This window comes from Pleurodeles waltl, chromosome 2_2 (assembly GCF_031143425.1).
Source record: "Pleurodeles waltl isolate 20211129_DDA chromosome 2_2, aPleWal1.hap1.20221129, whole genome shotgun sequence".
Lineage (NCBI taxonomy): Eukaryota > Metazoa > Chordata > Amphibia > Caudata > Salamandridae > Pleurodeles > Pleurodeles waltl.
The window spans coordinates 212,579,975-212,607,935 of NC_090439.1; the positions used below are offsets into that span (position 1 = coordinate 212,579,975).

The 27,961-nt window shown below is 44.4% G+C and overlaps 1 protein-coding gene across 1 annotated transcript in view; it reads left to right on the forward strand.

Moving 5' to 3' along the window:
- DNAH5 (dynein axonemal heavy chain 5) overlaps positions 1-27,961 on the forward strand; it is a 4,110,061-nt gene that overhangs the window by 2,436,380 nt on the left and 1,645,720 nt on the right. The gene's annotated exons all lie outside the window — the stretch shown is intronic.

The following is a 27,961-nucleotide window of genomic DNA, read 5'->3' on the forward strand; positions in this document are numbered from 1 at the left end:
AGATGAGTGGAAAACAGCCTTTAGGACTCCTTTTGGTCACTTTGAATACAGGGTAATGCCTTTTGGTCTTACTAATGCCCCGGCAATTTTCCAGAGATTTATGGACTCAGTGTTTTCTGATCTTCTGAACCAGACAGTTGTAATCTACCTAGATGATATTCTTATTTATTCTAGAAATCCCGAACTCCATTCTTCCCATGTGAAACAAGTCCTTCAACGACTTCGGGCACATCAACTATTTTGCAAACCAGAGAAGTGTGAGTTTGATAAGACGGAAGTCAAATATCTGGGTTATCATTTAAGTCCCACAGGCGTAGCTATGGATCAAGGAAAGGTACAAGCTATTCTAGATTGGCCTTCTCCATCTTCTATTAAAGAAACACAATGTTTTCTAGGATTAGCGAACTTCTATCGGCAATTCATCGCAGACTTTGCAAAACAAACTAGCCCTATAACTCACACTTTAAAGAAGGAAAATCTAACTAAAGGGTTTGTCTGGACTAAAGCGGCCGAAATAGCCTTTCAAGATTTAAAGAAGGCATTCACTCAAGCTCCCATCTTAAGATATCCAGATACCAACAAACAATTTATTGTCGTTACCGATGCTTCTGAAAAAGCCATTGGAGCCGTCCTACTTCAACAACAAGAGAATGATGGTCTTGAACATCCTGTTTTCTATTTGTCTCATATACTCTCTATTGCAGAACAACACTACTCAGTACTGGAAAGAGAATTATTGGCTCTGAAAACAGCTTGCATAGAATGGAGACAGTTTCTGATGGGTTCCAAGGAGCCTTTTGAAGTGAGAACAGACCATCGTAACTTACAATGTTTACGAAATTTCGTATGCCAGAATAGTCGTCAAGCTCGTTGGGCCTTCTTCTTCAGCCAGTATGATTTCTACATTACTTATATTCCTGGCTCCCAAAACATTCTGGCTGATGCTCTGTCTCGTCGTTATCCAGATTGTACTCCTGCCCCAGCTCAACATCTACTGGAACCTAATAAGATCATTGGGGTAGCTCAGTCTTTTCTGGAGGAGGTACAACTGGAATACTCCAATCTATCTGATGACGAAGTAGAGAAATTAAGACCTCTATTACATAAGAGACAAGGATACTGTTATTATCAAGATTTGTTATTCCTTCCTACTAACAGAGTTAGAGAAAAAGCATTACAAATGTGTCATGATTCACCGGTTGCTGGTCATAGAGGCATCAAGGCCACACAAGAACTTCTTTCACGATTTTTCTGGTGGCCTACCTGGAAACTGGATATTGAAAGATACGTTCAGGCTTGTCCCACATGCGCTCAAGTCAAGATTCCCCGAACCAGACCTGCAGGATTACTTCAGCCTTTGCCTGTTCCGCCAACTCCATGGCACACCATCTCTACTGATTTTATGTGTTCGCTACCACCTTCAGCAGGAAACCGGGTAATCATGGTCACTGTGGATTCCTTTACTAAGATGGCTCACTTCACTGCCCTGAAAAAGCTACCTACATCCCAAGAACTAAGCCAGATATTCATCGACCATATCTTCCGTCTTCATGGACTTCCACATACCATTATATCTGATAGAGGACCTCAGTACATTTCCCGGTTTTGGAGATATTTTTGTAAAACACTTAATATCAATAGAGCTTTGTCTTCGGGCTTCCATCCTCAGACCAATGGACAGACCGAGCGTCTGAATCAAGGATTAGAACAATACCTTCGTTGTTTTTGCAACTCTACTCAAAGCAACTGGAACACTTATCTCCCTATTGCTGAATTCTCCTACAATAACTCTGTCCATAGTGCCTCCAAGACCACTCCTTTTTTCTGTTCTTATGGTTTTCATCCTACCTCTTTCCCTACTTCTTCTCGGTCTCTCTCTCCCCTGCCCGCTATTACTTATTTTTCCAAACGCCTTCTACAAATCCATAGACTAATTCGGTCCAATCTATTACACACCAAAAGATATATGAAGAAAGTGGCAGACAAGAAACGTAGGGCCACTCCGGACTACCATCCACAAGATAAAGTTTGGCTTTCTTCTAAATTCTTACCCTCACGTCTTTCTCAGAACAAGTTCACACCTCGCTACTACTGGCCTTTCCGTATTCTCCAGTTGCTTAATCCTGTCACTGTCCGTCTTCACTTGCCTCACACGTGGAAGATTCATCCGGTCTTTCATGTATCCCAACTCAAACCTTTTGTGCCGGATCCTTATTCTCGTCAGTTTTCCTGTCCTCCTCCTGTCTTAGTGGATGATGTTCCTGAATATGAGGTTCAGGAAATCTGTGACTCTCGACTTTTTCACAAACGTCTGCAGTATCTGATTCATTGGAAGGGTTATCCTCTCAGTGAATGTTCTTGGGAGGATGCATCTTCTGTTCATGCACCTCTTCTGATTCAGCGCTTTCACCGTTTATTTCCTCTCAAACCAGGGCCTTCGGGAGGGGGGCCTACTGTTGCGCCGCACCGCGCGGCGCGGCGCGAGCCGAGCGTTCGGCACAAGCCGGGCGTTCGGCTCGGGGCGCGCATCGCGTTTTAAAGACGCGGCGCGCCCCGAGCCTTTCCTGCACCCTGCGAGGCCCCAGAACTTACATGGGGCCTCGCTCTGCTCTCTCCCTCCGTTTTGTTGGGGTCGCCTGACCCCTCTTACCTTTTGTGGCTCTTTTCTTCTTTCTTCTGTCTTCTTTCTTTTTCCTGGGTTTGTTTCTTGCACCTTCCTTTATGTCTTTTCCCCCTTCCCAGGTTACCCTTTTCTTCCCAGCATTCCTCCTTCCCTATCCTCTATGGTTTCTACTCCATTCTATTCTATCTACTTTTCCCTATCTAAGATGGTGTCCTTTTTCTTCCTGTGGGTCACTTCCTGTTTTGTGGTATTTATGGGAGGTGTTTTCTTCTTTTCTTTGCGCTGCAACACTCTCTGTTCAGATGGTGTCTTCGCTCCTGATTTCCTTTTTGTTCTGGAATTCGCCAATTCAGTGCTATTTGACTACAGTTCTTTTTGATTCCTGTTCTTCTGTTCTTGTTTTCAGGAATCTTCTGTGAATCTTCTGTTGGAGGTTTTTTCCCCTTCTTTGGAAGGGTTTTTTTCCCTCTGGCGCTATTTTCTGAAGGTCACGGTCTGTTCTTGGCGTTCCATTGCCTACAGCACCGTGGCTACCAGAAAGAGTCGCCCCTTTTTGGGCCAAAGCCGAACCCTCAAGATCCACGCCACTGGATCTGCAGATTCCAGGTGCAAGCAGCACGTGAGTCGTGACAAGGGATGGCATCTTAGGGGGTAGGGTGGGGACAGAATCTCATGTTGAAAGGATGGCAAGACTGTGTGTGCAGATGGGCATGGTGACAATCGGTAGTGAAATGGGGCTGCTAGGTGTTAGGGGAATTGGAGAGAGATTTCTAAATTCATGCAGTAGATTTCTCACTATATTGTGTCTTAATGGGAAGACACTTCTAAAAAGTTGAAAGAATATTAAAAAAAAAGAAAAATCATATATCCTCATGTTTCCCTCGTTTATTGCTGCATTACACAAGTGTCAGAGTATCCCATCAGTGGAAGAAGTCACAAGGGGTCTCACATTGCTGAATGAGTGCACTCACGCACATTTATTTACCACTGCCAAAGGTAGTTACGCTTGGAAGCACTTGGGAGGGCAGACCTTGGACACTGGCAGGCCTACCATCCTTTGCAGTAAGGCCGGTGTTGTTGAAGAGTGTGTCAGGAAGCTTATCAACAGGCATGGTACCATTAACTCCTTATCTGCTCTAGGAAGAATGGCCCAAGTCCGAAACAGTGCAGAATCATACACAAAGAAATACCATTTTGGTTCCAGTTGTCATGTCATTTTGTTTCCCCTGCATCCATGTAACAAAACCATTAGGCAGAGCTTCTTCTCAAAAGAGGGATAGTCCTTAAATGCAATACTGTTCTTCTACAGGGGCCATAAGACATAATGCTGGACAATGCAAGTTGAAAGTTAGGACCTTTAGAGAAGCCATATGACGGTAAATGCAGTGGGTCTTAGGGGGGAATTTTTATATACAAACAGCTCTTGCAATCATCCAGAAAGACAACTCCCTCATCTTTCTTGAGTCAAGTCATGTGGCCCTTTGACAGATGATATTATTACAAGGGGCAGATGATGTGTAGGGAAATGATCTGGGTTTGGCAGGAAGTATGCTGAAAAGTCCCTCTTCTTTCTTCAGGAATTTGAGGACACATACAGAGAGAGTGAGACAAACTCTTGGAATAAAGAGGAACTTGTTTACTGATCGGTGAAGCTCTGAATAGATTAGAAGTGGTAATAATTTATTGGGAATAATAAAAAAAATAATGAAGGAATGTAAAGTGCTGCTCTGTAGTTCTGAAGCAGGTTTGACTCAAAATAGATTATAAACATTTAGGGGCATATTAATACTTGTTTTGCGCCAAATTTGCCTCATTTTTTAAATGCAAAATCAGTGCAAAACTAACTCCATATTTATACTTTGGCCCTAGACCCCTCTAGCGCCAAATTTATGGAGTTAAAGTCATTTTTTGGACATGGAAACCTACTTTGCGTCAATGAGTTGCAAAGTAGGTGTTCCCGTGCAAAAAATGACTCTATGACCCTAGCGCCATATTTATCCCCCGTGCTAATATCACGCACAGGGGGAGGAGGGGTCAAATAATGGTGCAAAGCTTGCTTTGCACCATTATTTAATGCCTGGGTCAGGGCAGGCGTTAGGGGACCTGTCAACCTATTTCCATGGCGGAACACCATGGAATAAGCCCAGAGGTGCCCTCCCCAGAGGGACAGCCGGGAATGGGGGACCCCATCCAAGGCAAGTACAGGTAAGTATTTTTTTTTTTAAGTGCCATTGGGGGCCCTGAAGTGGGTCCCCTATATATGGCAATGGGTGCGTCTGCCATGCCCAGGAGACCCAGGTGCCGGCCATTGGGGTGGTGGGCATGACTCCTGTCTTTTCTAAGACAGGAGTCATGTGGTATGGATGGTTTTGTGTCAGAAAATGACACTTGGCAGGTTAGAGTCATTTTTCTTTTACTCTAACCTGCCTAATGTCATTTTTTGGTGCAAAACCCTCTTATTCTATACCACCAGCCCCACACAGTAATGTCATTTTTTTATACGCTACCCTACCGTTTGCACCAGCTTGCACCATTCCATAAATATGGTGCCCGACTGGTGCTCAGAAATGGTGCAAACCGGTGCTAAACATTTTGGTGCAAAACTGTGTTGGTGCAGTTTTGCACCAAAAATTATAAATCAGGGCCTTAAATTCCATATGTGGGAAGTAAATGATTCATACTATTAAGGATCACACTGTTGATGGGAATATATCATAACTGTTTATTTAATTTCCTTATTGACCACTTACAGAATGTTTAGGTAAGCTATGCTTAGTAATTTGTAATTGCATTTATAAAGCGCTTCCTCCCCATGTCGAGTTGTTGTGGCGCATTATACCGGGCAACTCGTCACTTTGAAACCCAAGGTTAGTGGTTGTTTCAGTAGGTATTGGTTATTGATTGTTACAGGTATTAGACTTGTGTTCTCAGGCAAACCATACCATGTATTCATTTCAATTTCTTTGTGGAAGATTAAATTAATACAAGTTAGGTGTGAAGATTATTGGTGTGAGGAGTAGTATGTGAGTTTATGCAGATAGATATATGGTGAGATTAAAAGGTGGGCTACGGGAGGGGTATCATTTGTAAAGATAGGGAGGTTGTGATCTTTGATGTGAGTTGTGGGAAAATTGCAGAAATGCATTACTAGATATTAAGGACAACATGCACACAGCTTAGATTAGACTGTGCTCAGAGAGAGGAGATATACAGGGAATGAAAAGTAAGGAAAGGGTATTTAAAAGAAACAACGAAAGGTGACAAACTGAAGTTTTCAGTAAAGGTCAGTTTCTCATCCAGATTTTTGAGAATATAGGTAATGCTTTTTGAGACCACATACAATTTGAGAATGCAAGATGGTAGAAAGAAACACCATAATTTGTCTCTGAGATTGTGCTATACTAGGTATTTTTAATAGGTGCTAGAATCAAACGAAAGCTCTGACCACTATCACTTCAGCAAGGTCAGCTGATCAGCTCTAGGGTTGGAAGAGTAAAGTAATGATTGACTCATATGGGAAAATATGGAGACCTTTAGACTGCGCTCAAAGGAAGCAGTAACCTCAAAATCATATCAGTATGAGAGTATATATAGGTAAATAATGCAAACATTGAAAATGGGATTCTGCAAATGCTGGGGTAGATGGCTTCGTTTGTTTATTCCCAAGTTTGGCTTGCAGTATTAATTGCAAAGTAAAGCGGAATCAATTTTCGATGTCTTTGGTTTGCCATGGCATATGATGAAGGGCAAGGTGAGCTACAGTGGAAGTGTCTTGTCTTTTTTCTTGTGACTGGAGGATGGAGATCCAGACACTGAGGTGAGGAGGGTGGTAACAGGTGACATATGGTGACAGTGCTCCCTATAGAAATTTAATGAAGACTTTGGAAGCAAGGGGGTGCTGATTAGACTTCCTGAAGGCACTGCTCTTTGGTAAATGGTAGGGTGTGGGTGGAAAGTTCAGATACCATTCTGCAAGGTTAAGGGGACCTTTTAGTTGAGGCCGAGCCTTTTGTATGCCTATATTGTGGGTGCTTCAGGTTGGAGGCTACCCGGCTGTGGGGGGCATAATTACAACAAAGGAAATCTGGGAAACAGTCTGGAAAGGACCCTTGAAAGGAGCAGTCGCGGCTGGCAACGGGACAAAGTGGCGGGCTGGGACCAAAAAAAAACAATAAAAATAATAATTATAAAAAACTTACCTTGATCCCACTGCACAGCCTCTTTTCTACTTTCTGCTGCACTGCAGGCAGGCACAGGCACCCAGCCTGCCCTGTGGCCAATCCTGACGCTACGCTCATGCTGCTGGCAGCATGAAAGCAGAGTCAGGATTGGCCTCAGCGCCCTGGCTACTCTCTCCAACCTGGCAGCACAGTGCCAGGTTGGAGAGAGCTCAGTGCGCATGTGTGTTTGGGTGGTCCCAGGCAGCTGGCCAAGCACACCTGCGCACTGAGGGTAGGGCATGCCACTCTCCTCTATGGCTGTCACCCCATGGGCCCTCCCCTTTAAAAATAAAATTATAATGTTTATTATTGTTTTATTTTTAAAGTTTTGCAGCTGCTGCTGCTGGCAGAGTGGGTGGAGGCGACGTTCATCTGCTATAGTAGAGAATCCACTGCTGGAAAGGAGTACCACACGAAACCAGTTTTTCAGCAATGATGGTAAATGATTACATTATTCTGATATATTACAGAAGTAGGCAATCTTTCAGTCTGTCTTTGAAAAATGGAATACATGGTTCTGGTCTAATCTGCTTTGGAATTTTACTTCATACTGTTGGCAGTTTGTGGTGGAGGATATTTCCTTGTTATGCATTAAGAAGAGAGAGTGGGAACTGTGATGTGTAACATAACGTTACATAACTCATTCCCTGAGAGACACGCAATGACTAGGGAAAGATGGTGCAGCGGTAGCTGCAGATTTTCATACAGACTATGTATGTGCATTTTTAAGTAATCCAGACATGTATTTCTCTCTTGAAGCAATGAGGGTGTTGCTCGATTTTGGGTGGAAACCAAAGTCTTGGTGTAGCGAGCCAAAGCCAGCAGTTCTCTCTACCGTGGGGATAGGATTGCAGATCATGAGGTTCATCCCCTCACTGGGCAGTGGTGGGCAGAATTTGAATTTCTTCCATGAATCAGTATGGCTGGACACATACCGAGGTTGTTTTCTAAGAGCTCAGAAAGACTGGGCATATTGCAAGGTTTTTAGGACATAGGAGTCAATGAGTATGGGCAGACACTGAGACTTCGTTCCGAATCTCGAAGTAGCTAGCTACCCTTAAGCAAGACAACCGATTTATGCAAGCAGATTTCTTGACATGACTGAAACATGCTTGAACCATTCTCACTTAAACACAGTCAAACACCACCACAAAAAGATTTACACTAACATCACGGTGAGAGGAGCTAATGCAGCACAAAATTAAACATGTAGCAGCACAGATCAGACATGCAACAAGCAATAGATACAGACACAAAGCACGGTTAACCAATTATGGTGTGATGAGCGCATTCTAGAACAAACAGAATACATCTCAGTGGCGCAACACCTCACTAACAACACATCAGAGGTCAACAATAAATACTAGGACAGGATCAGACAAAATACCAGCATTGACAGACAAAAGCATAAATTCCCTACCACATATGATAGGCTAGTACAAGAGGAAAGCAAACATAATAACAGAAATCCATATGACTTCCAAATAATTTTTCTGCTTTAACCATCAACCCTCTGGTCAAGAAAGAAAATCTTCTGTGCAGTTTTATCACACTTACTGGTAATGGATGAAACCTAAGATGGGCAGATCAGCATACCTTTCTGTGATTTCAGCTAGATGGCTTATCACTTAGGCCAACGTGGACAGCAGCAAGTCAAACTCATTCTGCATAAGTTGTGATTGGTAAGTCGATGTAGGCATGAGTTCTGTAGATGTCGCTATTTTTTAAATACCTCTTTGCTGAAGATGGAACAGAGTTGAAGAGCTTGTGGGGTTATTTGGACACACAGAGTTCAGAGTTACATAAGGACCCTTGGGTCTGCATCTGACGTTTTAAGTTGTTGGTTAAGAACTGCATGTTTCAGCTTGAAAGACGTATCTGTCATTGAGACGTTGCTAAATTGGGGTAGGAAGACCCACAGCTGGTGGTCAGCGTTGGCAACTTGTGTGTAATAGCAAATCTCTTAGCTTGGTGACAAACATCTGATGCATTTCAGGGTATTGACAACATTAGTTTTGTAACTGGGGCAGACTTGGAGCGTAGCGGTCATCGGGAAGGATCGATGGTGAGGGGGAACTTTCGATGCAGTGCTTGAGAGAAGGGTATCCATTTTAATTTGCATTTTTAGAGTGTCACAGACTGATTTTAAGTGACCTGGCACGGGCCGTAACGGAGTAAAGAAAGACTGCTCTGAAAAGATGTTGACACCCCCCCCATTGATTACATTGTTTGTCCTGCTGATCCACCGTGAACATTTGTTTTCCCCCTTCCCAGGAAACATCTAGCTACATGTTTGCTTGAAATTATGGCATAAGTGTAAAACCAAAATATTCACGGTGGGGATCACCACATTTCCAAGTGCATCTCCTACAGCACAGGCGTGTATTCCTGGCTAAGTGGAGTATAGTTAATATGTGTGAAGACATGAGTGGTTCACTGCAGAATGTTGTAAAACCAGATGGAGTGTATGAGAGGTTACATGAGGAAACAGATATCACGCAAGTGCTGAACACCTTCATACCAAATAAAACTGTAGGTTTGCACTGACTGTGGCCAACAGTAAAATGTCTATCAATTATATCTGGCAATTATACTGAAGATAATAAAATATATTTCTCATAGTCTGTAAAAACTCAAGGAATATCTGGATGGCTGGTTGTCTCTTGTGACTATAAAGTATAATGCAACTAAATATAAAGTGCAAACCATAAACAGGGATGCTATAGTTAACAATAACATCCAACATAATTTTGGTGTTCTGAAAGAATTTCAAAATAATTATTGAAACTGCTTCAAAGAAACGTTGATGCACTGATGTGTCCTAAAGACTGAGCACGCTTAAACAGTTTTTTCCAAAGGCATCTTCACACCTTAAAAAAAGAAAGTGCCAACGAAAAACTCCTGGCCCGCTAAATGCCCATGTGTATCTAAGGATCAAATATAAGATCTTGCACACCGTTCATAAGCTGCACTTGACTGAGGCCCTGGATACTTAGAGAAACAATCACATCACTATGACCCACTCAGAATACTTTGCTCAATGGCAGCCCATCAGACCAATCAACAATCATCCTAGGTGATATAACATGGCAGACACCTTGGCATATAAGGACTAATATTGTGGAACGTCCCTGCCGATTCTTGAGATCAGACCACAACCCTATCTATTTCCGAAGACAATTGAAAACAGACAGAAGAGGGGTTGTGATGATAACAGTTGAAGGGGTGAGTCATCACTGGTCATTTGGACTTCAAGCTCCCTACTCTACCAACCTATTGTACTTTTTCATATCTCTGTCAAGTGCTCTGAAAAGGGAACTACACTATCCTCATCATGTAGTGACTATCAAAATCAATAATTAGCATAAAATACCATTCATAAACCATCTTCTCTTGAATAACCACAACTCGGTGAAGAGTTAAACAATTTTATTTCCCTATTGATTACAATTCTAAATATTCTGATAGATCGATCTTTATTCAATCAGTTCAATTATTAATTCGTAAATGGAAACATCATCTCATAACTTGAAGAAAACACATGCATAAATGCACCTTCATATGCCAAAAGAATACCAGCATTAATAACAGAGTTCAGCAGATAGCTCGTCAGTCATTTGTCACTGTCAACCTCACCCCTAACAGCCTACCTAACCAAGATTAGCATCAGCATGTTGGGCTTCATGCAAAACAATTTAGAGAAAACATTATTTGGAAAAATCTATCTAAGTGAAAATTCTATAATTAGTGCAGTTGGTACCTAGAAGAAAAGGCACAATTAGTCAGTCACATTTTCATAGCTGCCTATCCACAGAATGGATCAGCAACAGTCAGTCTTCGTCTTCAGGTCATCAATTAGTCAGCCACGCATCAGGCTCTCAGTGTATGAGCCCAACGACAGAACCTCGGTCAGCGTCTCCTGACGTCATCAGTTCTCCCCTTGCATCTGAAGTTTTAGCCCCTTGTCATGACTTTTTATTAGTGTCTTCCAGTCCATCCCCCTAATTCCCAATTGGTCAGTTGGTCAGCAGATATGACTTTAACCTATAGTATTTGTTTACCAAATCTACCAATTTTAATATCAGTCATTTCACAAGATACGGATTGGCCCACTATACGATGTCCTCATCATCCGGCTCTTCAGGTATCAAAATTGTTGCATGTTCCTCTTCAGTTAGTGCCTCCATTGTTCAAATCCTGGGAAAGTACATTTAGCCTACTCTACAGATAACTGTATCAAATTGTCTTCATCATCTCCTGTCCGCCGGTATATTGCAGAAAATTCTAGCTAAGCAACTTTAACATCGGGCAGTTCAGGGTCATGGCAGCTTCTTGCAAACGCGGTTATTATGTCTGCTCTCTGTGTGCGAGGCCTAGGAAGACTAGGCCATAAATTCAGCTAAGTTAACACTACAAATTAAAGTAAAACATAGTTTATATATATTTAAATATGACATATTACTAAAAAAAAATCGTATATTTTAATTATTTCATACAGTTTCAGTTATATTATTAGAGTCTCGTACACATGGCTGACATGCCCGAGGGCACAATTTCAAATGTGCACATTATTTTTCTCTACGATTAATTCTTCTACAAACTTTTCATTATTCAAGCACATAATTAGATCTCCTTAATTTTATCCTCTGCCATAATTTGCATATGCCCGATAATCCTAATATACAAGCAATCACAAATTAATATTCCCTGTACAATTTTCAGTAATACTCCAATCCAAATTTGACTAAACGAATTGCCCACTGAAGCAAATTATTTTCCAGCTTTCTCCCAAACCCCTGGTTCCTTTAATTCATTCGAATCTTTACTTGAATTAGTGAAGTTAGTGAGTAAGGGGGTGATTCTGAGCTTGGCGGGCGGCGGGAGCCGCCCGCCAAGCGGAAACCGCCAGAAGACCGTACCGCGTTCAAAAGACCGCAGCGGTCATTCTGGGTTTCCCACTGGGCTGGCAGGCGACCGCCAAAAGGCCGCCCGCCAGCCCAGCGGGAAACACCCTTCCACGAGGAAGCCGGCTCCGAATGGAGCCGGCGGAGTGGAAGGGGTGCGACGGGTGCAGTAGCACCCGTCGCGAATTTCAGTGTCTGCTAAGCAGACACTGAAATTCTAAGTGGGGCCCTTTTACGGGGGCCCCTGCAGTGCCCATGCCATTGGCATGGGCACTGCAGGGGCCCCCAAGGGCCCCACGACACCCCATACCGCCATCCTGTTCCTGGCGGCCGAAACCGGCAGGAACAGGATGGCGGTATAGGGGTCGGAATCCCCATGGCAGCGCAGCAAGCTGCGCCGCCAATGAGGATTCCCCTGGGCAGCGGAAAGACCGCTGACTTTCCGTTTCTGGCCGCCGCTGTACTGCCGCGGTCAGAATGCCCAAAGGAGCACCGCCAGCCTGTTGGCGGTGCTCCCGCGGTCCCCGGCCCTGGCGGTTTTTACCGCCAGGGTCAGAATGACCGCCTAAGTCTCTTATATCCTTGCCTAGCATTAATCACCCTACAGACTCCGCCGTCTTTCGCTAAAAGTATGTCTAAAGCAAGCCTATTTTGAAGCGTCGTAGCTCTGTCCGCAGCTAATTCAGTATCTAACAGGAGTTTTGTCCCTGTAAAATTTGTCAGCATGTTATCCACAATAGTAGACAACTTCCGTATCTTAATTGCATTCAGAATAATACCTACAGAAGGAATTACTACACCAAAAATATCTCCCACAATTGCAGAAGAGGTTTCCCTCCTCTGTCGTTTATGATGTAGTTCAGTCAGTGTCGGAAACTTCTTTAAATCATCTATTTGATACATTTTAGGGAAAACTATCCCCAAATGCTATGTCCCATACAATCCTCTAGGAAGACGGTAATAAGCATTAAGCCCACAAATATAGTAGATCCCAGGAATCGCAGGGTCCTGACCATTCAGCATAAAAATCCATTTACTCTGAAACAAAAACACATGCCTATATTCACTCGTTCTCACAAATAATGTGTCAGTAGTGATTTTGGCCTATATGTACAAAGCTTCCCTACATGTAATGCATTTAAAGCTAACTTCCCTTGCGTTTTAATAGCAGTGTAAGCATAATCATTCTTATAAGTTCTCTTCTCTAATCCCTTCTCTAGCTTTTCCTTCAGTGCCTTTCTCCTGTCGTCAGTATGCCCTATAAAGCTATTTTCTAATGGTGTAAGTAAAGATGTTAAGTTATTCTTATGAGTGTATGCGGTACCAAACATTAATGTTGGTTCAAAGAAACCTCTAACTAATACTATATCATGCTCCTTAGCTCTTCCGCTCAGATATCTAATAATAGGAAAAAATGAAAACACTAATTCATAGTTAGAGTAGAAATATTGTATATGCTCCTGGTTATAGAATCTTGTTAGTAGCAGGCTACAACTTATGCCATATGTTAATGGCAGACTATGGTACTGTAGAAGGGTCTCCGAGACCGCGTCTCCTCCTTCGTTGAACCGGCAACCTTCGGCCGACTCCGTCACGTCACTTCCACGTTCCCATGGTAACATGGGAACGCTATTGGACGCAACGGGAACGGACTTCTGGCTGCGGGGAGTTGAAGAGAGGACGGACTCCCAGGAGAAAGGGCAGGACGCCACGGAGCGGAGGAACGAAGATGGACCCAGAGACCAGAAAACAGAGGAACAGGACGATCGACGACTCTTCCCAGGAGCAGAGAAGACCAGCACCAATTCCAGGGACTCGCAGGAATAGAACACCTGAGGAACCCGCCACGACCCAGGAGGGTCGTGGCTTTCCAAGGTACAGTCCCTCCTGGGGACGAGGGAGGCCACAGTTTAAGGGGCACAGGGGAAGGGACCAGGGGAGGGGGGAGAGGGGAAAAGGGGTACGGCACCCACCCACTAGAAAGAGTACTACTCTCCCTCTATTTGGGAAGCACTAAGAAGTATTATAGGCACTGATAGAAAATACCACAACAATCACCTCCCCTCACCCTCACAGTGGGATACCCTCCCTCTCTCCCTCTGAATGATCCCTCCCTACTTATACCCCTAAGACAACGCCAGAACCACCCCACCAACTCACCTTCGGGTTTTCTGTTTTATTTTTCCGGTAAAACGCGCTGGAGCATCCAGAACCCGACAATAGCCGACCTAGAGGAGGGAAAAGGAAACAAGAAAGGACAACAATTAACGGAGAACTGAAACCCCAAACTCCAAGATCTACAAGAAACATAGAACGAATACTGGACTGTTTCTCCAATTTGAAAGGAAAATAAAATATTGGTTTACCTACCTAATTACTCAGTCTCAGCCCTTTTTGTACCGCCAAAGCCTGCCACAGTGGTGTCAGAAGTGGGATCTAAATTCCCGGAGGCTATTTGGCGGTATATACAATGAGTGACAAACCCACCCTAGAGGACAGGATTAAACAGCTAGCAGAGGGCCAGCGTCATTTACAACTAGTATGGGAGGCACACCAACGGGAGGCCAAGGAAGACAGAGAGGCCCTACAATCGGCCCTAAAAAGCCAAGCTACTATCTTGGCAAACAACCAGCTTGTACATGAGACTGCGCTGCAGAAATTAACAGACACCATAGCAGCCAGCAAAGTACACCCCCAATGTCCCGAGCTCCGTTTTACAAAAATTCCAGGAAGGGGAAGACCCGGACTCCTTCTTTACAAACTTTGAACGTGTAAGAACAATAAAGTGGGTTGTGCACCACCAACAATGTAAATAATAATAATAATAATATTCCAAGAAAGTCGTAGATTTTCGTAGATTCCTTCCAGAAAGTTTATTTGATGCCACAGAGAAATAATGAAGAGCAGCAAAACAGCAGCCAACGCATTTCTCCCTATATACTTGGGCTTCTTCAGGGCTGCAAAAGTTAACAGATAGCCATAAGGCAAAAGTAAACTAACAAAGTTAATACTAACATCACAAAACCAAAACATATAAAGCGAAGACAACAATTACAAAGTATTATGTACAAAAACACCAATTACATCCAGTAAAAAGTTGTGTTTCAAAAAAGGGGAAAAGAATTGCTTCTAAACTGCCATATTAATTATGAGTCAATCTTAAGTTATACTTAATAAGTGGAACCGACAAGGGAGAAACATAAGAGAAAGTTTAATCTGATAACTCCAAAATGTGAATTCAAAGAATTACACAAGTCGCAGAACGGTGCACAATAGCAGCATGCCATAGCAGTTATACTGAGTAAAATAGTTACGCAGATCTATAAATCAAGGTGCTGCCAACATTACCATAACACCAGATCAAGTAATCCATCACCAAAAAGTGTGATTGACTGAAACTCAAAAATGAAAAATCGAAAAGAAGGATAAACTGTTGAAATTGAACTAGAAATGTGCAAAAGAGTAATAGAAAGTCCTCCCTTTTCCAGTTATCTTTTATTTTTCCTATTATTCAACATATGGATCGCCTTTCTTTATTCATTTTTTTGTTTTCATTTCCAGTTCTTTGAACCTTCATTGGCATCCTACACTTAGTTAAAAAACGAGCTTCTATTGGAATTTACTACTCGGTATGTGTCTTTTCATAGTGAACTATTTTTCTCTTCATTTATCCTCCTGCACTTACTTTCTCTTACTCTTACTCTTACTGCGCAGGCGCAGTTTTGCGTCAAAAAGTCTAACGCCATTTCTTTGCGGCATCGGGCATCATATTTATACTTTGACACTTAGTGGCGCAAACCACGGGTTAGAATAATTTTTTTACTCTAACCATTGCGCCTTGTCACAAAGACAAATAACGTTAAAGCGAGAAAATGACTTTAATACGGTTTACGACATTGCATACCGGATACGTGCAATTTTTCCCCGCAATAGGGTCAAAAAGCAGCGCAAATACTGCAAAATGCGCTAAGGAGTCCCAAAATGGATCCCAGAAGCCATGGGAGACCCCAGGAAGACTCCAACCGACCAGGAACCAGCCAGGAGGACCCAGACAAGACCCAGGAGAGGGAGAAGAAGAAAAGGAAGTGTTGGATCAGTGCAGAGGAGCAGGAAATATTAGTGAAAGAGGTGACGGAACACCAGCATCAACTTTTTGTCACCTCTAAATTGCCAATTGGGAGGAGAGAGGCAATTTGGCAACAAATTGTGGACAAGATGAACAGTGTGGCAGAAGTACGGAGAACAGTCACTGAGTGCAAGGAACGCTGGCATGACTGCAAGCGCAGGACGAAGGAAAAGATGGCAAGGAACAGGATGGCAAAACTGCAAACTGGAGGTGGGAGTCCAGCACCGCAGAAGGCCCTGGCCCAGATGGGGGAGATAGTGGCAGCCGTCATCCCAGAGGAGATCGTCACAGGGATTCAAGGACAGGACAGCACAGACTACCAGGAAACCACACAGATACAGGGTAAGTTGCACTGGGGACAAAACTGCCGAAATGTTAACTGTAAACGGGGGGGACATACCCTCTACACAATGCATGTCAGCCATGAAAATCAGGTAGCGGAAAGGGCAAAGGGGCATGGCACGGGTGCATGGGCTGTGCAGGGGAAACCAGGGGCACAGCACAACACTACACCAACAACCATTGCATGGGGGTGCTCTGCCATGCCAAGGATGTTGGAAAGGCAAAGCCAGGCCAGGAGGGTAGGGTAGAACGTAAAACTGGCCTGCTGTCACACGACAGCTGATATTGTCGCTACATGAACTAGAGCTCAATTTCCAGTCTCGGGCCATATCCACAAGTGGTATTTACCATTGACAACAGTTGCCACTAACACCTGTGCTGTGTGTGCAGGTCAAGTAGCTAATGGCAGTTAGGTGCCCATGGATCAAACACACCCAAAATAGAGGGTTCAGGATGATGACGTTATCAATCCCCGTAATTCCTAACAAAGTGCAAATCCTGTCAAATGCTCATGTCTATAGGCACTATAAGCATCAGGGATTGTTACTCCCATTAGGAAGTACACAGCAGTAATGTCATACCCATGCTGCACATTTCAGGGTCTACCCCGTGCCTGTGTTACAATAGCTGCAATGCCACCTTGCAACATCCCAACTGTCATACTGCTAAGACAACAGCATTGAGGGAGAGGACATATGTGTCTAGCTAGTTAAACACACCCGCACCGTCATAAGAGGAAATGGAACACTGCCAGGATCATCAGTGCAATCCAATGTAGCACACATTCCCCAACATCAACATTACACACTACCAATGCTGACGCCTGTATCGTGCCATGCCAATGCTTTACATAGTATGTGCTTGGTTTCAGCAACATATAGGTATATGTGATTATCCGAGACTGGGTCAGTTCCATATTGTTAAGTGTGGTGCAGGTGGCATCAGAATACACACAGCCATTGCAAGGCCTCACCATGCTAATGGAAGTAGACAGAGGGTTGAGTAGGACAAGAAGGTGGCAACAAACAATTTGGACATAACCTTTACCTAGAGGATGTGATGCAGACAATTCCTTAAACTGCCCACGCTACATGTGACATGCAGGTGGGGCACAGGCCTGGGATAATGCTAATATTAATGCCAGGAACAATGAACATTACAATGTTCCACTAATAGGAAGTCAGTAACGTCACATTACAACTGCCACAACACAGACACACTAATTGTACAATATCTCATTGCAGAGGACGATGGCTCTCCTGGGGATATGCCTGTCCTCGACTTCCCTGATGACATGGATGACGAGCTGACAAACATTAGCCAGCAGACCCTCCAAGATGTCCTTGGAACCCTCCAGACCCCACCTTCAGTCGCAAGGAGGAGTACAGATACAGCAGACATCACAGAGGACCCACCCACCACCCCAGTAGTACGACCTGCCAGCTCCAACCCAGCTGAGGACTCTGAGGACACTGGTACCACCTTTGAGAGGACAATAGTGGGAGTACAGCAGGAGCTGGCCAACGAGGTCCGGGTGGGGATGCAAAATATGGCAGCCAACCTTGAGGGGATGTGCACGTGCAAGGACTACAACAATGTGTAAGGGAATTCACCACAGAAGTTAAGGGGTTGCCACAACACCTGGCATCCCAAACCTTTCACTGTGTGCACGAATGCAATCATGACCCCCTCAGGGCTGACTTGGCTGCCAACCACAGTGATGTAGCTGCTATACTCAAGAACCAGCAGCTCCTGGTTGCTGCAGTAATGCCCTTAATAGCCCCACAGTTGGCAGCTACCGGGAACTCTGACTCCACGTCTTCAAACACTGAAGTGTGTGTTGCCCCTTCAAACCCACCAACACCAAGGGCAGACACGACACACACATCAGAAGATGAAGATGTGGAACAGATCACCTTCACCCGTAGAAGTACCCGGTAGCACCAGCCCATGCCACATGGGCACTGATATCCTAGGTCCTGTGCTTGTTAACATGCCAGTCTTGCTACAGTTGGTCATATGCACTGTTCTCCAGCACACTGTTTACCTTGACACTATGCTCTGTAATTGTCTCTCAGTACCTCATTGGCAATTCATGTTCCTCTGCACTGTATGACACTTCACCCTAGCATGTCCAATGACATGTCCCATTGCACTTGTGTTGCATCACAATAGAAGGCGTCACACTAATAGACTCACAATCCTGGACTATGTAAATATTGCACTGCAGCACTTTAAAATAAATAGCACTTACACATCCACTTTGTCTCTGTGTAATGTTACACATCAACTGTGGAGGAGATTATTGATGTATGTAACATGTCAATGGCCATAGAATGTCAATACAACAGTGTAGAAAGAATGTGGGCTGATAACTATGCACTGAGGTCCTCGATTTATCATCATCTTGGCTTCCTTAGGCTTTTTTCTTAAGTTAAAACAGAACAAACAGTATAATGCTGTGTAGAACTGAAAAAGTCAGCTCCAAAGTATGTATAAGATGAAACTCAATGTGGCCAACATTCCCTTCAAGACAATCTTTATGTTTGTGACATCTGACTATAAACTTTAATCACAGATACACACCATACAGCAGGAATGGATGTGTACGAGTGTATGGACAATTATGTAACCTGGGCGTACAATGTAATAAATGATAAGTGTGTGTTATGTATACAGCACTACAAAAGATTATAACATGACTCAGCTTATCAGGGTTCACATGAACATCAGGCTGCAGGTAGACGTCCCACTATGCCCAAGATTCCAATTCAGGACTCAAACTATGACAGATTTAAAAACACATCTAACCTTCACAACACTTGGGTGAAATGGATGACAGATGCATAGAGAAGTAGCTTTGGTGTAGCTGCCAATGTGACAGCTCATTTAGAATTGGGAATAACCATGTCAGTAATGGGATTCTGATGCAGGATGGAACAGAAATGCAAATACTAAATGGACCCTGTACACCCATGCCCAGGCCCTGATCATGAAGCATATGACATGTGCTGTAAATGTGTACCTAAAACTTTTTTTCACAGTAATAAAGGAAACTTAAACTAGGGGAAACACCTTAACTAACCTAACCTATCCTAACTACACATTACCCACAACTGGCCCTAACTACCCTAAGCTAAACTTACGTATCACATGTAACTGTCGCGCCGCGCGGTGCGGCGCGAGCCGAGAGCTCGACTTCTGCCGGGCGTTCGGCTCGGGCCGCGCACCGCGTTATTAAGACGCGGCGCGCCCCCAGCCTCTCCTGCGCGTTTCGAGGCCCCAGATTTGCTTGGGGCCTCGTTCTTCCTTCTGCCTTTCACTGTCCCAGGGGTCTCTGAACCCTCTTACCTGTTTTTCTTCGTTTCTTTGTCCTTTCTTCTTTTTGCAGTCTGTTGTGTGCCTTTCTTTATGTCTTTTCCTCCTTCCCAGATTCCTGTGCTTTCCCAGCATTCCTTGTTCCCTATTCTCTATGGTTCCTCTACTATTCTGTTCTATATATTGTTTCCCTATCTAAGATGGTGTCCCTTTACTTCCTGTGGGTCACTTCCTGTTTTTTGGTATATAAGGGCTGTGTTTTTCCTCTTTCTTTGCGCTGCAACACTTTCTGCTCAGTTGGTGTCTTCGCTCCTGATTTCCTTGCCTTTTGGTTTTGGACTCAGCATTCTGTGTTTTCTGATTTTTGCTCCTTTTGGATTCCTGTTTGTTTGTTCTTGTTTTTCTCCAGGACTTTTCCTGTTTGGAGGTTTTTCCCCTTTGGAAGGGGTTTTTCCCTCTGGCGCTACTTTCTGAAGGGCACGGTCTGTTCTTGGTGTCTCCATTGCCTACAGCACCGTGGCTACCAGAAAGAGTCGCCCCTTTTTGGGCCAAAGCCGAACATTGAAGATTCACGCCACCAGATCTGCAAATTCCAGGCGCAAGCAGCACGTGAGTCGTGACAGATTGCAGCGCCCAACCATTCAGACGTCCTCAAACACCATGGATAATACAGTGGCGGCTGCTGCAGATCCGGAGCAATCTCTGTTAACCACGATTCAGCAACAAGCCCAGGAATTGCAACAACTACGTAATGAAAATGCTGCGTTACGACAGGCTTTGGCCCTCCGCACCAGTGATGTTCCGACAATCTCCGCTTCTACCCCTTGTTTCTCTGGTGAACCAACCAAGCTTCGCGAGTTCTTGGATGCTTTAACGGTGTATTTCGCCTTCCGACCTACTCAATTCTCCCACGACAGGACCAAGGTGGGTTATCTTATCAGTGCCTTATCCGGTCCAGCCTTGGCCTGGGCAACCCCGATGGTGTCCTCCTCCGACCCTGTATTGTCAGACTATTCCGCCTTTGTGAGTCGCTTCAAACAAATGTTTAGCCGTCCTGGATTGGAAGCCTCCGCTGAAGAAGCCTTGTGCGACATCCAACAAGGCTCCCAAGACGTCCTGCAATATATAACCCGTTTTCGTCAGCTGGCGGCAGAGACCACTTGGGTGGAACGTACTCTGGTAACATTATTTCGTAGAGGACTCAAAGAAGAAATAAAGGATGAACTAGTGCATTCTACCAGAGCGGAAGATCTTCGTGGCCTGATGGATCAAGCACTGTCCATCGAATATCGTCTTCAGGAACGGAGATCGGAAAAGAAAAGGAGTAGAGGGTTTACCCAGCCAAGTAGCTCACGTGCATACCTGCAGCGTTCCGAGGAACCTCGCACTCCTGCTAGAGACATCGAAGGGGAACCCATGCAGGTGGATACTACCCGAGGTCCGCTCTCTGCTAGTGAACGAGAAGACAGACGCAAGAGAGGGTTGTGCCTGTATTGTGGTTCTGCTGGTCACATACTCCGTACCTGTCCAGTACGTCCGTCCAGACCTTTGGGAAACGCCACCTCCCGTCCTCTGTAAGAAGGGAGGGGACGGGATCTACAGCTATACCTTCCATCAGCTCCTTTAATGACAATACAACTGCCTTGTTCATCTTTCCTGTCCTGTTACAACTTCCTGACGGTCGTCAAGAAAAGACTATGGCATTACTAGACTGTGGTGCTAGTGGTATATACATGGACAAGACATGGGCTGCTGCTAACCTAGTTCCTACTCAAGCAAAAGAAGTACCCGAACAGGTACACACTGTGGATGGATCTTTGATATCCTCTGGTCCTGTAGACACCACTACCCTGATGTTAAGTCTACAGGTGGGAAACCATCAAGAACACATCTCCTTCGATCTTATTACGTCCCCTAACCATACCATCATTCTTGGAATTCCGTGGCTCATTAGACATAACCCATATATAAATTGGGTTACCCGGACAGTCTCTTTGTCTTCGCAATTTTGTCATGAGAACTGTTTTACTTCCGACAAGTATTGGTCTCCGAAAAGATCCTTAGCTACTGAAGGTGCCACCGGTATGTCCATTAATACGGTCCAAGGGGTCCCAGACCACTATTTGGAGTTTCAGGATATTTTCCAAAAACCGTCAAAACCTGTGCTACCTCCACATCGAGAATATGATTGTGCAATTCCATTAGAACCCGGCACAATTGTTCCTTTTGGGAGGATGTACTCCCTCACGGAACCCGAAAGGGAAGTTCTAAAGGAGTATCTGGACGAAAATATACAGAGTGGTCTTATTGTTCCATCGTCGTCTCCGGCTGGGGCCCCTCTCTTTTTTGTGCCCAAGAAGACTAAGGATCTTCGTCCGTGCCTGGATTTTCGAGGTCTGAATAAAATCACCATTAAAGATCGTTATCCTTTGCCTCTCATCAGGGACATACTGGAAGCAATCAGAGGGGCCCAACGTTTTACTAAATTGGATTTACGAGGAGCCTACCACCTTTTACGCATAAGAGAAGGCGACGAATGGAAGACAGCATTCAGGACCCCATTTGGCCATTTTGAATATAGGGTTATGCCGTTTGGTCTTACTAACGCCCCCGCAATCTTCCAGAGATTTATGGACTCAGTGTTTTCAGACCTACTTAATCAGACAGTCGTGATCTACCTAGATGACATTCTTATTTATTCTAGAAATCCTGAACTCCATACTTCCCATGTGAAACAAGTTCTTCAAAGACTTCGTGATCATCAACTATTTTGCAAACCAGAGAAATGTGAGTTCGACATAACGGAAGTCAAATATCTGGGCTATCATTTAAGTCCCACCGGCATAGCTATGGATCAAGAAAAGGTACAAGCTATCCTAGAGTGGCCTTCTCCTTCTACCATAAAAGAAACACAATGTTTCCTAGGTTTAGCAAACTTCTATCGACAATTCATTCTAGACTTTGCCAGTCAGACTAGCCACATAACTCACACCTTAAAGAAGGACAATTTAAAGAAGGGGTTTGTCTGGACTGAGGCTGCTGAAGCAGCCTTTCAAAGCTTAAAGAGAGCCTTCACCCAAGCCCCCATCTTAAGACATCCAGATACCACCAAGCAATTTATAGTAGTAACTGATGCTTCTGAGAGAGCCATCGGAGCTGTCTTACTCCAACGACAAGAGGATGATGGCCTTGAACATCCTGTTTTCTATTTGTCTCATATCCTTTCCACAGCTGAACAACATTATTCCGTACTTGAAAGGGAATTATTGGCTCTGAAAACAGCCTGCCTTGAGTGGAGACAGTTTCTGATGGGTTCCAAGGAACCATTTGAGGTGAGGACAGACCACCGTAATTTACAATGTTTAAGAAATTTTGTATGCCAGAATAGTCGTCAGGCCCGCTGGGCCTTTTTCTTCAGTCAGTACGATTTTTATATTACATATATTCCAGGATCTCAAAACATTCTGGCTGATGCTCTGTCTCGCCGATATCCAGAGTGTTCTCCTTCCTCATCCCAGTATCTTCTAGAACCCAGTAAGATCATTGGAGTGGCTCAGTCTTTCCTGGAAGAAGTACAACAAGAATACGCCAACCTATCGGACCATGACATAGAAGAACTAAGACCATTATTGTACAAGAAACAAGGATATTTTTATTACCAAGACCTGATACTCCTCCCTACAAACAAGGTGCAAAAGAAAGCATTACAAATGTGCCATGATTCCCCTGTAGCTGGTCACAGAGGCATCAAAGCCACACAAGAACTACTTTCACGATTTTTTTGGTGGCCTACCTGGAAACTGGATGTGGAAAGATACGTTCAGGCCTGTCCCATATGTGCCCAAGTCAAAATACCTCACACCAGACCGGCAGGATTACTACAACCTTTGCCTGTTCCATCGGCCCCATGGCATACTATCTCTACTGATTTTATGTGTTCGCTCCCACCATCAGCAGGAAACCGGGTTATCATGGTCACAGTGGATTCTTTCACAAAAATGGCTCATTTCACTGGCCTAAAAAAGCTGCCTACTTCCCAAGAACTAGGTCAAATATTCATAGATCATGTCTTCCGTCTCCATGGACTTCCACATACCATAATCTCTGATAGAGGACCTCAGTACATCTCCCGATTTTGGAAGCATTTTTGTAAAACACTGAATATGAATAGAGCCCTGTCTTCAGGGTTCCATCCTCAGACCAACGGACAGACTGAGCGTCTGAACCAAGGACTAGAGCAATATCTTCGATGCTTTTGCAATTCTACCCAAAGTAACTGGAGCACTTACCTCTCTTTAGCTGAATTTTCCTACAATAACTCAGTCCATAGTGCCTCCAAGGTCACTCCCTTTTTCTGTTCCTATGGTTTTCATCCTACCTCTTTCCCTACTTCTCCACAATCCAACTCTCCTCTACCTGCTATTAACTATTTCTCCAAACGCCTTCTCCAACTCCATAAACTAATTCGATCTAATTTGTTACATACCAAGAGGTATATGAAGAAGGCTGCAGACAAGAGACGTACAACCAATCCAAATTATCATCTGCAAGATAAAGTCTGGCTCTCCTCCAAATTCTTGCCCTCACGTCTCTCTCAAAACAAGTTCACACCTCGTTACTATGGGCCTTTCCGTATTCTCCAGTTGGTCAATCCTGTCACTGTCCGTCTTCACTTACCCCATACATGGAAGATCCATCCGGTTTTTCATGTTTCTCAGCTTAAACCTTATGTGCCTGATCCTTACTCACGTCAGTTTCCTTGTCCACCTCCTGTCCTTGTGAATGATGCTCCTGAATATGAAGTGCAGGAAATCTGTGACTCTCGTCTTTTTCATAAACGACTTCAGTATCTGATTCATTGGAAGGGTTATCCTCTCAGTGAATGTTCATGGGAAGATGCCTCTTCCGTTCACGCTCCTCTCCTGACTCAACGCTTTCACTGTTTATTCCCTCTTAAACCTGGGCCTTCGGGAGGGGGACCTACTGTCGCGCCGCGCGGTGCGGCGCGAGCCGAGAGCTCGACTTCTGCCGGGCGTTCGGCTCGGGCCGCGCACCGCGTTATTAAGACGCGGCGCGCCCCCAGCCTCTCCTGCGCGTTTCGAGGCCCCAGATTTGCTTGGGGCCTCGTTCTTCCTTCTGCCTTTCACTGTCCCAGGGGTCTCTGAACCCTCTTACCTGTTTTTCTTCGTTTCTTTGTCCTTTCTTCTTTTTGCAGTCTGTTGTGTGCCTTTCTTTATGTCTTTTCCTCCTTCCCAGATTCCTGTGCTTTCCCAGCATTCCTTGTTCCCTATTCTCTATGGTTCCTCTACTATTCTGTTCTATATATTGTTTCCCTATCTAAGATGGTGTCCTTTTACTTCCTGTGGGTCACTTCCTGTTTTTTGGTATATAAGGGCTGTGTTTTTCCTCTTTCTTTGCGCTGCAACACTTTCTGCTCAGTTGGTGTCTTCGCTCCTGATTTCCTTGCCTTTTGGTTTTGGACTCAGCATTCTGTGTTTTCTGATTTTTGCTCCTTTTGGATTCCTGTTTGTTTGTTCTTGTTTTTCTCCAGGACTTTTCCTGTTTGGAGGTTTTTCCCCTTTGGAAGGGGTTTTTCCCTCTGGCGCTACTTTCTGAAGGGCACGGTCTGTTCTTGGTGTCTCCATTGCCTACAGCACCGTGGCTACCAGAAAGAGTCGCCCCTTTTTGGGCCAAAGCCGAACATTGAAGATTCACGCCACCAGATCTGCAAATTCCAGGCGCAAGCAGCACGTGAGTCGTGACAGTAACTAAACACTCTAAACATCAACCCCCCTTATATGACGGGACACATGTAGGACAACATATACTAACCTAAACACATACTAACTTATCCTAATCAGATATATTTTTTGGGGGTATTTTTTTAATATTTGTTTTTATTTTTTTGTATTTGTTTTTTATATACACATAAACCCCAACATCATCCCCCACCCACCCACCCACAAAAAACATGTAAGAATATAACCCCTTCCACCCCCCAATCCACTTATACTAACTAAACTAACTGCCTACTCTAACCTAACACTAAGCCCCCTAAACCCTGTAAAGATAACAACGAGGAAAGAGGAGGGAGGGGAGCGAATCATGGGTGAAGATCCATTTATTACAAATTGGCCCTCCGCAGGATTTGTTTGATACCCTGCAGTCTCCTGCTATTGCGGGACACCTCCTACTGCAGCCTGTCCACCCTGCACAACATACTTTGCATGTCACGCATGGCAGCTGGGGTTGTTTGTGTTCCACTTGTTGATGCCATTGCTGGTGCCGTGGTTGGAGGGGGAGGTGCAGGAGGTGCTGCTTGTGGGCCTGGAGCAGATGAGGTTGAGGGACCTGCTACAGTGGCTGTCATCCTTGGGGCGACTGTGGTTTGAGCTGTAGTGGTGGTGGTGGCTGTTGTGGGCAAGGCTGGCCCCCCTTGGGCAAATGCCCTCCAGACCCCTGTGGCTCTCCCATGGCGATAACGGCATGCCATATTGCGGAACCCAGCCTCCACATCTAGTATGTGGGGGTAACGTATTGCCTGCCTCTGGAATTCCCTGATCTCATGGGCATTCATCTGCACTCATGGGCAGCTGTAAAAATAGAGAAAGCCAAACATTAGTGACATCATTGTGTGATACATCTACAGATGATATTCTAACACTTCCTCAAAAATGGCACATACAGTCCAAATCACAGTACAGAATATAGAATGTCCTTGAGGAATGAAATGCCAACGCAGCCTACACATCAACTATCTAACAGCACAGCAATGCACAACAAGGTGTATTCTTAATTAAATGATCTGTGCATTTTGTACTGCTATTAGTCACATAACAAATGCTACAAGTACTCCACATGTGTCAGGCCAACTACTGGCTATCTTCTGGATGACAATCAAGGCCCACAAGACCTGTGATTTGTAAATGGGACATCCTGGACGGTATGCAGTTGCTAATCATGAGGGGGCATCGTAGGTTTGAACACATGAATGTTTGAATTACATGTCTGTCATCTACACTGGGATCCTCACACCTAGGTACACATATTTCCTAACCCTAACCCTGTGCCTTAGGGCGGGATGGACATGCAACACATACTTTCAAACATCAAGGACAGCCAGGAAGCTTTGGACAGCTGTCCATGGGTTTAGCCAGTCCACCACAGGTAAGGAGGGCTGCCAACCAGGATTGACTCAAACATTGGACAATCACATCCACATTTATTTTTCTAATTGCGGACAATTGTCAACATCATTAGATCTCACTGATACCTTTCCAAAAACAAGCACATTGATGGAAGCACCCATCTGGCCCTGACCTGCATGCACGCCTATGACATTTCACTCAGGTGCCACATAAATGGAGCACAACATGTGGAACTAGATGCTGCTAAGAAGTCATACATACAGTCCTCCATGTTCATTACTTAACAGGGATGCTCAAGTCTGTGGGTAAGACTTCGGCATCACAGCTCTGTGTGAATCAGGGTATGACTTGCTGACTAAATCATGAAACTGGCCACCTCCAAATTAATCATTGGCATACATGTAGCACAAAATCACCATGTTCACCTGCCCATGCCTATACTGCAGCACTCGACTCCCAATATATGACTCTCCGCCACAGAATGTCCAACTCAAACATGGAACAAACTGTCAACCTCCAGTCAAGTCACATATCATGTGCCAGCACATCATACCTTGCAATGAGTCCAACACACAGGAGTCAATCAAACAACAGCTGCAAACACAACACAGGACAAACATATTAACACTTACTGGATACGTCTGGGTCCGCAAATCAAGCCACTTCACCAATTGTATATGGGGCGGGTCCACCTGTAAAACATGGAAGGGTGAAATGTGCTCAATGTCTGCTTCCTGTACAAAACTTGGATCACCAAATTACTGTGTGTGACATTTTATATGATAGAGCAGCACATCAGGCATGTATACACCTCAACAGACATACTACTGCAAACATGCATTGACACTGTCACTCCAGTGAGTGATAGACACACATATGCACACATGCACTGGCCCTAACAATCATGTGGTGCCAAATATGATTACTCAATTTTGTGCTTAATTATTTCTAGAGGGTACTCCATTTCATCATTTGTTATTATGAAATATGCTAAGCCACATTCCTGGTGCACTGCAACACCAGTGACTCAGGTTTTGCGGCTTGTGCATCAAGGGTCAATGAGTTACTGTGTGATGCTCATGTGGTCTGAGTTTTGTTCGGGAATTATTGTGCTTTCAATGGTCCATTATATGTGTGCCTGTGTTGTATGTAGGTTACATATGCCACATTGGCAGTGTACCCAGAGCCGTATATGCCCCCTATGACACCATGATGGCAGGGATCCTGTGTGTTACTTGATGACCATGTTACACTAAACATGGATTGGCCTTTTATCTAAA